The sequence below is a fragment of the Triticum urartu genome, chromosome 6A, assembly GCF_056163025.1.
Source record: "Triticum urartu cultivar PI428250 chromosome 6A, HENAU_Tu73, whole genome shotgun sequence".
Lineage (NCBI taxonomy): Eukaryota > Viridiplantae > Streptophyta > Magnoliopsida > Poales > Poaceae > Triticum > Triticum urartu.
In genome coordinates this window covers 549,378,726-549,394,684 of record NC_141878.1, presented here as the reverse complement: position 1 = coordinate 549,394,684, position 15,959 = coordinate 549,378,726, and the positions used below count along the sequence as shown (strand labels likewise).

General features: G+C 45.0%; 1 long non-coding RNA gene across 1 annotated transcript; it reads right to left on the bottom strand.

The window, feature by feature from the left end:
* Positions 1 to 15,036: 15,036 nt before the first annotated feature.
* On the bottom strand, positions 15,037 to 15,617 carry LOC147966225 (uncharacterized). Its single transcript, XR_015607979.1, has 3 exons — positions 15,493 to 15,617; positions 15,200 to 15,382; positions 15,037 to 15,086 (listed from the first exon to the last, which is right to left on the bottom strand). It is a non-coding gene; the product is annotated as an uncharacterized LOC147966225 (long non-coding RNA).
* Positions 15,618 to 15,959: the final 342 nt, after the last annotated feature.

Sequence of the window (15,959 nt, the reverse complement as noted above, 5' to 3'; positions counted from 1 at the left end):
GTCGGCGTCTGCCGCATCCAACTGCCGTTCTAAATGGGCAAACTTGCTAGTCCGGCTAGCCACCAGAGCTTCCATCACCTGCACATAGAGGCGGTATGGTTATTACCTGGGAATATGATCCTCTGTTCGTCGTCATTTCCACGACAACTAGAGTCTCAGGGGCTACTATCTACACAGGGCACACCTAGCATGTACAGGACTATCATCCATTCTTTTACGTACCTCGAAGCCTGTCAGTAGACTCATAAAAGCTTCATGCAATCCGCTTTCAGCGGACGATATTCTCTCCATCACCGTATTCATCAGCACACGGTGTTCATGTGAGATGGCCGCTCGCCCCACCAACTCCCTCAGAACATCCGGTCGCACACCAGACGGTGCCGGACTCTTTTGTCTGCTCTCTTCGGGAGCCGGACACTGGGAGCTTCGGGGGTCGATGGGATTATCTTCTGGCCTCACCGGACTCGGAGAGGCCCTCCGCGACGACACTTCTGGGTCGCCCTCTTCTGGAGCGGAGGAGTCCGGAGGAGGCGTTTCGCTCTCCATCATCTCTGGAAGAAGATCCCCCGAAGACGAGCTCATTTGAGAGGGGCTAAGGCCCGAACTGCAAAAATATATGCGGTGATTATTTTCTCAGAAGAAAATGATGGCATATCTGTACTATTAAAAGTATTTCGGGTCACTTACGACTCGCGGGAGAACTGATCCCCCCGCGGACTTTGTGCGGCAACGGCGCCCCCCCCCCCCCCCCGAGGTAGGACCCTCTGTGGGAGACTTCTTCTCCCGCTTGGAAGCTTCGGCTTCCGAATACCCGGGTGCAGTCCTGTTCCTCTTCTGGTCATCTTCCTTCATGGAGACACTCGCTCCCTCGGCTAGAATGGGCAGCGTTGGGGGCCCGTGTCCGCCCGCATTATCCTCCACAGTATCTTCCTTCAAGGGCTCCGGGCAAGGTGCGGTCTGGAGCATCTTTTCCAATACCGGATTTTCCAAACCCTTAGGGAGGGGGGCCGAACACCGAATCAACTTTGCCTTTGTTAGCCAGTCCTGGTCAAAAAGCGAACTTTCAGAAATAACTTCATAACAAAGAGAGATGGTATGTTCGGCCGGAAGATGCCTTACCTGTTCGGCGGCGCAGTTACTACTCAGGCCCATGTCCTCGGTGATTTCCGGACACTCCACCTGAGGTCCGAAGAATGACTTGCACATCTCCTCGTGCGTCAGGCCAAGGAAATTTTGAATGGCACGTGGTCCCTCGGGATTGAACTCCCACAGGCGAAGAGGCTGGCGTTTGCAAGGCTGGACTTGACGAACCAGCATAACCTGTATTACCGCAACCAAACTGAAATCTCCATTAAAGAGATCTCGAATGCGGCTTTGCAGTATAGGCATGTCCTTGGCTGGCCCCTAGCTCAGACCTCTGCTGATCCATGACATTAGCTGTGGTGGGGGCCCGAGTGGAAAATAGGGGGGCCGCCCACTTGGCACTTCTAGGAGCCGTGATGTAGAACCACTCCTGTTGCCACATTTTAGACACCTCTGGGATGGAACCTTTGGGCCATGGAGCTCCCGTCATCTTGCGTATTGAGGCACCTCCACACGCTGCATGTTGCCCCTCGATCATCTTCGGCTTCACTTCAAAGGTCTTGAGCCATAGGCCAAAGTGAGGGGTAACCCGGAGGAAGGCCTCGCACACGACAATAAATGTCGTGATATGAAGAAAGGAGTCTGGATCTAGATCATGAAAGTCTAGCCCGTAGTAAAACATCAAACCCCTTACGAAAGGATCCAGAGCAAGGCCTAGACCTCGGAGGAAGTGGGAGACGAACACGACATTCTCGTTGGGTTCGGGGGTGGCCACGGCCTGCCCTCGGGGAGGCAGGCGATGAAAAATCTCGGCGGTCAGATATCTGGCCTCCCTCAACTTTTTGATGTCTTCTTCCATGACGGAGGAAGGCACCCATCGGCCTTGAAGGCTAGATCCGGACATGACTGAAGGTTTGGAGCACCTGACCTGAACTTCGGGCGTTTGAGCTTGAGGTGGGGGAAGGATTCGATTGAGCACGGGAGGGAAAAATAAAAGCCTTGTCCCCTTTATAAAGAGGGTGAATATCAAGCGTCCTCTCCGTGTCCGTTTGGACTTGCCTATAATCTAGGAGTCCTAGAAGCGGTTGGGTTACCCATGCCCATATTAATGAGAATCCCGGAATAAGGGGACACGATCTCTGCTTTAACAAGACGTGCCAAGGAAACCGCCTCGCATGACGCACTGAGGTGGGATAATAAAACGACTCGGATAAAGGCTTGGCCATGGTGTGACACGCTACGGAATACGTCAGCAGATTAGATTTGTGTAAATATTATTCTCTCTATGGTGATATGTGGAAACTTATTTTGCAGAGCCGGACACTATCTTTGTGTTCAAAATCTTCTATGGAGTACTTGGAGGAGGAACCCGCCTTGAAATGCCGAAGACAATATGCGCACCGGACTCGTCGTCATTGAAGCCTGGTTCAGGGGCTACTGAGGGAGTCCTGGATTAGGGGGTGTCCGGATGGCCGGACTATACCTTCAGCCGGACTCCTGGACTATGAAGACACAAGATTGAAGACTTCGTCCCGTGTCCGGAAGGGACTTTCCTTGGCGTGGAAGGCAAGCTTGGCGATACGGATATGAAGATCTCCTACCATTGTAACCGACTTTGTGTAACCCTAACCCTATCCGGTGTCTATATAAACCGGAGGGTTTTAGTCCGTAGGACAACATACACATCAACAATCATACCATAGGCTAGCTTCTAGGGTTTAGCCTCCTCGATCTTGTGGTAGATCTTCTCTTGTACTACCCATATCATCAATATTAATCAAGCAGGACGTAGGGTTTTACCTCCATCGAGAGGGCCCGAACCTGGGTAAAACTTCGTGTCCCTTGCCTCCTGTTACCATCCGGCCTAGACGCACAGTTTGGGACCCCCTACCCGAGATCCGCCGGTTTTGACACCGACAATGACCCTTCTGCTGACACTTGTTGCACGTGACCTCCGAGAGCGGACGGTGATACGGAGCACTTGATCTTGGAGCATGAGACGAAGTCTTATTCTGAAAGCCTGGGTTGGGTGAGTGGGAAGATCCATTGCCACCTTTGCTCTTCTACTGATAAGGCTGACGGAACGGAGGAGGAGGAGGCAACCCATACTTTTGCTGCTTAGTTGCCACTTGAGTTGAGGAAGAAGGAGTTTCATCCCTGACTCGCTTCTTGGAAGCATCACACTTGAGCTGAGCAGTCTCTTGTTTCAGTGCCATGTTGTAAAACTCATCGTACTTCTGCGGCTCAAAAAGCACGAGAGCTAGTTGGAGATCTTCTCAGGCGCCACCTCTGAACTGATAAATCATGCTCTTCTCGTCAGGGACGTCTTGCTTAGCAAAACGGGTGAGCTTCTGGAACATGATGTTGTACTGGTAAACAGACAAGTTGCCTTGCTTCAGATTGCGGAACTCCTCATGCTTGCTCTCAACAACACTCTGAGGAATGTGGTGAGCTTTGAAGTCTTGACGGAATTCATCCCAGGTAATCACACGACCTCCTTTGGAATCTGTGTACTGCTGATACCACTCTGCAGCTTGGTCTTTGAGTTGGAACGAAGCAAACTTGACAAAGTCCTCAGGCCTGACATTGCTGCACTCAAAATGCTTGCAGATATCCACGAGCCAATCATCAGCGTCTATTGCCTCGACACAGTTACTGAATGTCTTTGGCTGGTTTGCGAGGAACTGGTTGAGTGTAGCAAACTGATTCTGAAAGTTGCCATGGCCTTGATTTCCTTGGTTGCGCTCTTGCAAGAGTTGCATAAGCATCTGCGTGTTTGCATTGGTAGCGGCCATCACGGCTTGCCATGCCTCCGGAGGTGGAGGTGGTGGTGGCGGATCCGGATTCTGACGCGTTGGAGGAGCCATCCTGAAGAGGGTGACATCCGTTAGAAACTTGAAAGACATATATTCAAGCTGAATCAAATGGATCGAAATTGCAACATATAGTCTTAACATCCGAACAAAATGAACGAATGCATTCCAATTGAAATGGTCACACTTCCATAAATTGAGAAGCCACTTAGATAGAGGTAGAAGAATAAAACAACAAGGTACGGACAAGAACAAATACTTGGTAGGATTACCCAATCCCAAACCAAATATCCGCGGAAGAAATACTAGAGCTACAAGAATTCCCACCTATGAAACTCCCGAACCTTTCTGGTTATGCAATCAGGTGTTGGGGATACAGGGGAAGCATAATATCTCACCCAAAGCTAGCAAATCCTACATCCAGCTGTATCCATCATTCAACACATAACCAAGAAAACCTTCGGAAATCATTTACCTCAACCTTCGAAAAGCATCCGTTATACGAGTTATGGCAATACTCCCGAACTCCCGCCCCAGTACTGGGTGGCATCGAGGTTATCTCACCAACAACTGCATAAAAGAGATTTTCGATGTCGGTGAAACTCAGGTATTCCAGAATTGCAACGATAAAATTGTGATGACAACACCTCGGAGCTCAACTCCCCGGGACACTGCCACAACCCCTAAATGTCAGGAGGCACCAAGAACAATGTTCTCGTCACAAAACCATCGGAACGATTCCAAGATACCCGCGTGATCCTAAAAAAATTAGTGAAATTTGAGAAGAGAAGAGTCAAAACTCTACGTCAGGATGCCTCACCAGAGCGACGAAGGGACTGAGGAGTAAAAAGAATCCGACTCTCCGATATATATAATCCTAAATGACTCAAAACATTTTTCTAGACTCAACTACGCCAACGATTCGATCAAGCAGGGGGCTCCTAAGTCGGGGAAGGCTCTGATACCAACTTGTAACACTCACGATGCGGCTATATCTCCAACGTGTCGAAGCACGACTTAGAGGCATAACCGCATTGTAAGCAATGTCGCAAGTGAGGTAATCTTCACACAACCCATGGAATGAATAAGGAAAAGAGGTACGTAGTTGGCTTACACTCGCCATGTCACACAATAGCATAAATATCATTACATTCATCCAGATACAATCAAGGTCCGACTACGGAACCAAAATAAAGAACAACCCCAAATGCGACAAAGTCCCCGGTCGCCCCAACTGGGCACCACTACTGATCGTCTGGAAAGGAAACGTAGTAACGTCCTAAGTCCTCATCGAACTCCCACTAGAGCTCAGTCGAATCTCCTGGAGCGGTATCATCGGTCCCTGCATCTGGTTTTGAAGTAATCTATGAGTCACGGGGACTCAGCAATCTCGCACCCTTGCTATCAAGACTATTTAATCTTATAGGAAGGGTAAAAGGTATGAGGTGGAGCTGCAGCAAGCACTAGCATATATGGTGGCTAACATACGCAAATGAGAGCGAGAAGAGAAGGCAAAGGCACGGTCAACAAACTATGATCAACAAGTGATCCTAGAACAACCTATGTTCAAGCATAACACGAGACTGTGTTCTCTTCCCGGACTCCGCCGAAAAGAGACCATCACGGCCACACACTCTGTTGATTCATTTTAATTAAGTTAATGTTCAGGTTTTCTACAAATGGACATTAACAAATTCCCATCCGCCCCATAACCGCGGGCACGGCTTTTGAAAGATCAAATCCCTGCAGGGGGTGTCCCAACTAGCCCATCACAAGCTCTCACGGTCAACGAAGGATATTCCTTCTCCCAAGACAACTCGATCAGACTCAGAATCCCGGTTACAAGACATCTCGACAATGGTAAAACTAAACCAGCAAAGCCGCCCGAATGTGCCGACAAATCCCGATATGAGCTACACATATCTCATTCTCAGGGCACGCCGGATGAGCCAGACGTCGGGTAGGCCAGCCCGGAGTTGCCCCTGGTGGCACCGGACATCGCCCAGTTTGGACCAACACTCGGAGGAGCACTGGCCCAGGGGTTTAAAATAAAGATGACCCTTGAGTCCGTGGAACCCAAGGGAAAATAGGCTAGGTGGCAAATGGTAAAACCAAGGTTGGGCATTGTTGGAGGAGTTTTATTCAAGGCGAACTATCAAGGGGTTCCCATAATAACCCAACCGTGTAAGGAACGCAAAATCAAGGAACATAACACCGGTATGACGGAAAACTAGGGCGGCAAGAGTGGAACAAAACACCAGGCATAAGGCCGAGTCTTCCACCCTTTACAAAGTATATAGGTGCATTAAAATAGACAAGATATAATAATGATATCCCAACAATAAACATGTTCCAATAAGGAACAAACTCCAATCTTCACCTGCAACTAGCAACGCTATAAGAGGGGCTGAGCAAGGCGGTAACATAGCCAAACAACGGTTTGCTAGGACAAGGTGGGTTAGAGGTTTGACATGGTGATATGGGAGGCATGATAAGCAAGTGGTAGGTATCGTAGCATAGGCATAGCAAAAGAGCGAGCATCTAGCAAGCAAAGATAGAAGTGATTTCGAGGGTATGGTCATCTTGCCTGCAAAGTTCTCCGAGTTGACGTTAGCTTGATCCTCGTAAGCGTACTCAAAGGGCTACTCGATCACGTACTCATCTCCCGTCTCTACCCAAAGCAAGAACACAAGCAAAGGGAGACACAATCAACCACGTGCAATGCACAAGCAACATGATGCAAAACATGGCATGATATGCGGGATGCGATATGCAATGCATATGCATGCTTCAGAAAGGAATGATTGAGCCTGGCCTCAACTTAGAAATCCAAGAGTTCCACTGGAAAGAGGAGTTGATTTCGGTCGAAATCGATATAAACATCACCGGAATCGGATGCACGGTTTGCAAATGACAAGCAAAACAAATATGGCACCGATCTGCGATTAACAGCACGAGACCATCTAAATGCATCAAGAACAATAAGCTACTCCACTCTAACATAGCAACAAAATACATGGCAGGGATCCACTCAAGATGCTTGACAAAATATGAACACTGAGCTACGGCTAATTCACTCAATAGCAGGTTCAAACGAGCATGGCAAAAGTGCAAAAGTTATTAGGTTACAGACTTAGTGAAAATAACAACATGTCAGGAATTTAACATCAGGAAGCAATGTTTAGAGCAAGATAACAACATGCTACAGGAACATATCATGGCAAAGTAAGGCATGGCGATTAAGAGCACGAGACCATCTAAATGCATCAAGAACAACAAGCTACTGTACTCTAACATAGCAACAAAATACATGGCAGGGATCCACTCAAGATGCTTGACAAAAGATGAACACTGAGCTACGGCTAATTCACTCAATAGCAGGTTCAAACAAGCATGGCAAAAGTGCAAAAGTTATCAGGTTACAGACTTGGTGAAAATGACAACATGTCAGGAATTTAACATAGGAAGCAATGTTTAGAGCAAGATAACAACATGCTACAGGAACATATCATGGCATGAAGCTACTCAAAGCATACAACAAAAGTCCCTTACTGACCATAAGCCAAAAGGGGTCAGAAAATACAATGGCAACCATGTGAACATGGCAATTATCGTTAACAGATTCAGACTTAGCAGAAAACTGGAACATGGCAAAACAGATATTAAGTAGGCATGTTTACAAGCTCGATGCACTCACCACAAGGCATTGCATGACAAACTAAGCATACACCCAGCAAGTAGACATGGCATGGAAGCTAAACATGGCAATAACACACTCATAGCATGCATGGATCAACTCCAACAACCTCGGCAAAATTGCTTAACATGTAAACATTCTGCCAGGAACATTTTATAGCAAAAGTAGAGCTCGATTGACTCAAGCTACGGTTCTCCATAATTGCAAACAAAGACATGGATGGATAGAGCACCACAATATCTATAAAACATCCTTACTGATCATGCTCAAAAGAGGCATGGATCACTCTGTAGCAACATGAATACATGGCATAAAAATATTGACAGGACAAAGACATAGAATATTTCTAAGTCCCTGAAATCAGCAACATTACGAGAGCTACTTTGCATGCTTGTGCTAGTCACCATAGAGATCAAAAAAATACATGGCATACACCCCTGTAAAGATGACATGGCATACTTCAAAACACATGAAGGGCTCAAGTTCATAGGAGGCACACATTAATCATGGCAAAAATGACAAATGTCCAATTACTGATAAGAATCTGAAACCAATATAAACTAGCACTCTTGCAATAGCATTTAGGGCATCAAGATGAACTCAAATGAACATGGTGCAATTGAATGAAATGAAGTACTCGTTGAGGCGAACAATTTGATATGCTACACGCCCAAAACGGAGCCACGGATGCAGAGATATGGCATGATGAATAATGCATAAAAATACTAGGGTTAGGGAAAAAGTCAACCGAATGTCTCAGATCTGGATCGGCCGGGGCACGGACTTTGAGGTCGCGGAACAGTGCTCGCCGGAGACGTCGGGGACTTGCCGGAGGAGAGGAGGAGGCGGGCGAGGTCGTCGGCCAGAGTTCGTCGCCGGGGCGTCGGGGAGGCGCGGCGGCGAAGGACGACGAGAGACGGCGCGCGGCGGCCGGCCAGACTTGTGGAGGTCGCCGGACGGCGGTGGCCGGCGATGGCGGCGGAGGGCGGCGCCGGGCGGTCGGAGGCGGCAGAAGGCGGCGGCGCGCGCGGGTGCGGGGCGCGGGGAGGGCCGGCGATGGGCCAGGCGGGCCAGCGGTGCGGGGGCGGCGGCTGGGCCACGTGGCGGTCCCCGGTTGGCGCGGACGGTGGCGGTGAGGTGTCCGGCGTGGACCGGACACGTCCGGCGCGCGGATGAGGAGCGGGGCTAGGGTTAGGGGTGGAATGATCCGAAATTTTGGGGGAGATGCGTTTTATAGGTAGGAGGAGTTAGGACTCTCCAAATTGAGCACGGTTTGTGGCCACGCGATCGTGATTGAACGACCTAGATGATGGAAGGGGTTTAGGTGGGTTTTGGGCCACTTTGGAGGGGTGTTGGGCTGCAACACACACGAGGCCTTTTCTGTCCCTCGGTTAACCGTTGGAGTATCAAACGAAGTTCAAATGGCACGAAACTTGACAGGCGGTCTACCGGTAGTAAACCAAGGCCGCTTGGAAAGTCTCGGTCCAATCTGAAAATGCTTAACACCCGCACACGAAAAGAGGTAAAAGGGGACACCGGAGGACATAGGAGCAACGGAATGCAAAACGGACAACGGGGAAAATGCTCGGATGCATAGGACGAACACGTATGCAAATGCGATGCACATGATGACATGATATGAGATGCATGACAAAGACAAAACAACATGAAGGCAAAACCCGACAACGAGGATATATCATAACTTAGTGTCGGAAATGGCAAGAGTTGGAATACAAATATGGCAAGTTACATACGGGGTGTTACATCCTCGTAGATCCCCTAGCGTGCACTCCAAGTCTTCCGAGCTTCTTCTGATCCAAAAGTAAGTTCCGCGAAGTTTCAGGTCAATTGGACTCCATTTGGTTTTCCTTTTCTGCGATACTCTAAAACAAGGAAAAAAACAAAAACTGGCACTGGGCTCTGGGTTAATAGGTTAGTCCCAAAAAATAATATAAAAGTGTATAATAAATACCATAAACATCCAAAACAGTAGATAATATAGCATGGAGCAATCAAAAATTATAGATACGTTGGAGACGTATCAGCATCCCCAAGCTTAATTCCTGCTCGTCCTCGAGTAGGTAAATGATAAAAACAGAATTTTTGATGCGGAGTGCTACTTGGCATAATTTCAATGCAATTCTTCTTAATTGTGGTATGAATATTCAGATCCGAAAGATTCAAGATAAAAGTTCATATTTACATAAAAGATAATAATACTTCAAGCATACTAACAAAGCAATTATGTCTTCTCAAAATAACATGGCCAAAGAAAGTTCATCCCTACAAAATCATATAGTTTAGTCATGCTCCATTTTCGTCACACAAGAATGCTCTCATCATGCACAACCCCGATGACAAGCCAAGAAATTGTTTCATACTTTAGCAATCTCAAACCTATAAAGTTTTACGCAATATATGAGCGCGAGCCATAGACATAGCACTATGGGTGGAATAGAATATGATGATGGGGGTTATGTGGAGAATACAAAAAGGGAGAAAGTCTCACATCAACGAGGCTAATCAATGGGCTATGGAGATACCCATTGATTGATGTTAATGCAAGGAGTAGGGATTGCCATGCAACGGATGCACTAGAGCTATAAATGTATGAAATCTCAACAAAAGAAACTAAGTGGGTGTGCATCCAACTTGCTTGCTCACGAAGACCTAGGGCACTTGAGGAGGCCCATTGATGGAATATACAAGCCAAGTTCTATAATGAAAATTCCCACTAGTATATGAAAGTGACAAAACAAAAGACTCTCTATCATGAAGATTATGGTGCTACTTTGAAGCACAAGTGTGGCAAGGGATAGTAGCATTGTCCCTTCTCTCTTTTTCTCTCATTTTTTTATTTTTTGGGGCCTTCTCTCTTTTTTGATGGCCTTTCTCTTTTTTGGGCCTTCTCTTTTTTTATGGCCTTTCGCTTTTTTTTATTCCTCACTTGGGACAATGCTCTAGAAAATGATGATCATCACACTTCTATTTATTTACAACTCAATGATTACAACTCGATACTAGAACAAAGTATGAGTCTATATGAATACCTCCGGTGGTGTACCGGGATTGCGCTGAATCAAGTGTGACATGTATGAAAAATTATGAACGGTGGCTTTGCCACAAATACGATGTCAACTACATGATCATGCAAAGCAATATGACAATGATGATGCGTGTCATAATAAACAGAACGGTGGAAAGTTGCATGGCAATATATATCGGAATGGCTATGGAAATGCCATAATAGGTAGGTATGGTGGCTGTTTTGAGGAAGATATAAGGAGGTTTATGTGTGATAGAGCATATCATATCACAGGGTTTCGATGCACCGGCGAAGTTTGCACCAACTCTCAATGTGAGAAAGGGCAATGCACGGTACCGAAGAGGCTAGCAATGAGGGAAGGGTAAGAGTGCGTATAATCCATGGACTCAACATTAGTCATAAAGAACTCACATACTTATTGCAAAAATCTACAAGTCATCAAAAACCTCGGCACTACGCGCATGCTCCCAGGGGGATAGATTGGTAGGAAAAGGCCATCGCTCGTCCCTGACCGCCACTCATAAGGAGGACAATCAAAGAACACCTCATGTTTCAAATTTGTTACACAACGTTTACCATACGTGCATGCTACGGGACTTGCAAACTTCAACACAAGCATTTCTCAAATTCACAACTACTCAACTAGCACGACTTTGATATTATTACCTCCATATCTCAAAACAATCATCAAGCATCAAACTTCTCTTAGTATTCAACACACTCATAAGAAAGTGTTTACTATTCTTGGATGCCTAGCATATTAGGATTATTTAAGAAAATTACCATGCTATATAAGACTCTCAAAATAATATAAGTGAAGCATGAGAGTTCATCCATTTCTATAAAATAAAACTACTACCGTGCTCTAAAAGGATATAAGTGAAGCACTAGAGCAAATGACAAACTACTCCGAAAGATATAAGTGAAGATCAATGAGTAGTTGAACAATTATGCAACTATGTGAAGACTCTTTAACATTTGAGATTTTTAGATCTTGGTATTTTATTCAAATAGCAAGAAAAACAAAATAAAATAAAATGACGCTCCAAGCAAAACACATATCATGTGGCAAATAAAAACATAGCTCCAAGTAAAGTTACCGATGAACGAAGACGAAAGAGGGGATGCCTTCCGGGGCATCCCCAAGCTTAGGCTTTTGGTTGTCCTTGAATATTACCTTGGGGTGCCTTGGGCATCCCCAAGTTTAGGCTCTTGCCACTCCTTATTCCATAGTCCATCGAGTCTTTACCCAAAACTTGAAGACTTCATGATACGTCTCCAATGTATCTACTTTTCCAAACACTTTTGCCCTTGTTTTGGACTCTAACTTGCATGATTTGAATGGAACTAACCCGGACTGATGCTGTTTTCAGCAGAATTACCATGGTGTTATTTATGTGCAGGAGCAAACGTTCTCGGAATGACCTGAAACTTCACGGAGCGACTTTTCAGAAAATAAGAAAAATACCTACAAAAGATGGAGGCCAGGGGGCCCACCACCTTGCCACGAGGGTGGGGGGCGCGCCTGCCCCCCTACCTCGTGGGCCCCCGGTTGCATCTCCGACTCTAACTCCACCTCCATATATTGAGTTTCGATGAGAAAAAATCAAGGAGAAGAAAGCATCGCGTTTTACGATACGGAGTCGCCGCCAAGCCCTAAAACCTCTCGGGAGGGCTGATCTGGAGTCCGTTCGGGGCTCCAAAGAGGGGAATCCGTCGCCATCGTCATCATCAACCATCCTCCATCAGCAATTTCATGATGCTCACCGCCGTGCGTGAGTAATTCCATCGTAGGCTTGCTGGACGGTGATGGGTTGGATGGGATCTATCATGTAATCGAGTTAGTTTTGTTAGGGTTTGATCCCTAGTATCCACTATGTTCTGAGATTGATGTTGCTATGACTTTGCTATGCTTAATGCTTGTCACTAGGGCCCGAGTGCCATGATTTCAAATATGAAACTATTGTGTTTTCATCAATATATGAGTGTTCTTGATCCTATCTTGCAAGTCTATAGTCACCTAGTATGTGTTATGATCCGTTAACCCCGAAGTGACAATAATCGGGATACTTACCGGTGATGACCGTAGTTTGAGGAGTTCATGTATTCCACTATGTGGTAATGCTTTGTTCCGGTTCTCTATTAAAAGGAGGCCTTAATATCCCTTAGTTTCCATAAGGACCCTGCTGCCACGGGAGGGTAGGACAAAATATGTCATGCAAGTTCTTTTCCATAAGCACTTATGACTATGTTCGGAATACATGCCTACATTATATCAATGAGCTGGAGCTAGTTCTGTGTCACCCTAGGTTATGAATGTTACATGATGAACCGCATCCGGCATAATTCTCCATCACTAATCCATTGCCTACGAGCTTTCCATATATTGTTCTTCGCTTATTTACTTTTTCGTTGCTATTGCTATCATCACTACAAAATACCAAAAACATTACTTTTATTACTGTTACCTTTTGCTACCGTTATCACTACTATCATATTACTTTGCTACTAAACACTTTGCTGCAGATATTAAGTTTCTAGGTGTGGTTGAATTGACAACTCAGCTGCTAATACTTGAGAGTATTCTTTGGCTCCCCTTGTGTCGAATCACTTCACAACACAAAACTTAACAGAAAAATCGTGAGCTCCATTAGCGAAAGAAAACAAAACACCACTTCAAAGTACTGTAATGAACTCATTCTTTATTTATATTGGTGTTAAAACTACTATATTCCAACTTCTCTATGGTTTATAAACTCTTTTACTAGCCATAGATTCATTAAAATAAGCAAACAACACACGAAAAACAGAATTTGTCAAAAACAGAACAGTCTGTAGTAATCTTTAACTAACGCAAACTTATGTAACCCCAAAAATTCTAAAATAAATTGCTGGACCTGAGGAATTTATCTATTAATCATCTGCAAAAAGAATTAACTAAATATCAATTTCCAAATAAAATGGCAGCAATTCTCGTGAGCGCTAAAGTTTATGTTTTCTTACAGCATGATCAACAACACTTTTCCCAAGTCTTCCCAAAGGTTCTACTTGGCACAAAAACTAATTAAAAGCATAAAACCACATCTAAACAGAGGCTAGATGAATTATTTATTACTAAACAGGAACAAAAAGTAAGGAACAAAAACAAAGTTGGGTTGCCTCCCAACAAGCGCTATCGTTTAACACCCCTACACTAGTGCAGAACCGGGCAATAACACCGGTTCGTAAAGCCCTTTAGTGCCAGTTTAGGAACCGGCACTAAAGTTTCGGCACTAAAGCCCCCCCCCCTTTAGTACCGGTTCAGCACGAACCGGTGCTAAAGGGGATCCATGTGGCACGAGCCAGCTCCGGGGGCTGGGAGCCCTTTAGTACCGGTTGTTAACACCAACCGATACTAAATGGTTGTGGGGTTTTTGGTTTTATGATTTCTTTTTCATTTAATTTTGTGTTTTCCATTTTAATTCTTTTTCATTTGCTGGTATTTTACGGTACTACACATTGTACACGTTATGCATATATATATACATATATATATATATAAATAGAATTTCTAGTAGAACCAATCATATATATATATCATCAATGTCTCACAAACCACCATATTAATTTACGCATACACACATGTATAGCTATATACAATTTCTCCTACATATGCATGTTGCCTTCGGAGCCAGTGGCATTAGCCTAATTGGTGCCTTCGGAGCACGATGACAATTGGAAGTGGTTCATGAGGGCGGTAGCGGGTAATAGTATTCTCCCTTCGGATTTATGACCTGGTCGAGCAAAAATCCCGCTATTTCCTCTTGAAGTGCTTCTACGCGCTCCGTTTCTAGGAGCTTGTCCCGCACCTCTATGAACTGTTAAGAAGGAGATCAATATGCATGTGTATTAGTTGTGTGACTAGATATCGATAATGGTGTAAAAATTGTGAATAGTGTTCTGACAAGCGTACCCATTCCTGTCTTTGAGATCTGCTCCTTTCGGACGCCATCATGCGAATGTTCTCGCAAACGCAGAATGCACACAGATCAGTCCCCTGCGCCTGCTTCAGGGCCTTTATTACGAGAATGGAATTTAATTTGATCAGATAATAATTAATCAAGCATGATAATTAAAGAGATGGCAGCTAGCTAGCTAGCTAGTACTACTTAATTACTTACCTTGGATCGAAACCATTTCAGCTTTGGTTTCCATTCGCCTTCCGTGACGCTGATGAACCTTGCCCAAGCCCTGCCCGCCGAAAAAGAAAATAAATAAAGGGGTTATTAAATAGTTCATATCATGAAATGACGAACTAAATAGGCCGAGATATATAGTTAATAATGATTGAAATTACCTGTTGACTATCCCAAACAAGATGTTATAGTCACTATTTGCTTTGAGTAGCGAGTCCACTATTTCAACTGTTCCGGCGTCAACTTTAATGATACACAAGATCCAGTGAAATCTGCATGCACACACGTTTCCATGTCTTAATTAAGCGGGCATATGTAAGCAAAAACATGTAGCTAGCTAGTAGGCAAAAACAGAGAATTTGTAGTACAAGAAAGTGTGACTCACTGGAAGTTGTAAGGAAGTAGTATATCTTCATTGTATTTGAGGCGCTTCAAGAACTCTAGCATGCTGTCCTCTACCTGCTTTTCATAATACTTGTTCATTTTCCATGTGTATTCATTAACGGTGTTTGGGTCAATGAACCCAATGCCATAGCGTCCACCTTTTCTCATTTCATACATCTTCATCCTGCATAATACCACAGAAAAGAATATAGTGAGGATAATTACAGGTAATGATTGATCAAAAGGATCACTACAGCTAGCTTGAGACTTAAATTACAGAAAGAAATCACTTACAGACAATAGCAACTGACGATAGATTTGTCGAGTGCGTCTTGATTGTATAACTGAAACAGTTCAGAATACTCAACGGCCACAGCTTTCTCATGGTAGTAATCATCCTTCTTGACATCTACCATGAGGGAATCTCGATTGGATCTCTTGGTAATGTCCATGTACCATTGATGCAATTCATACATTCTCGTTGGGAGCTTGTTGACATCTTCTGGCTCGACCAAAGGTTGGCCCCGGACATATTTCCGTTTTATTTCCTCCTCTGTAATCCCAGGCATGTCCTCGATCTCGAGGAGTTGTCCAACAGTGATCTTGAGTTCTTCAGCCTGCATTATATGCTCCTGGGTTATTACATATATACTAGTGAAAAAATAATAATCTGAAAAATCTAAACTAATTAAACATACAAAATACGTGTGTGTGTTCATGCTTGTGTGTGTGTGTGGGCTCGGGGAGGGGCGGCGGCCACC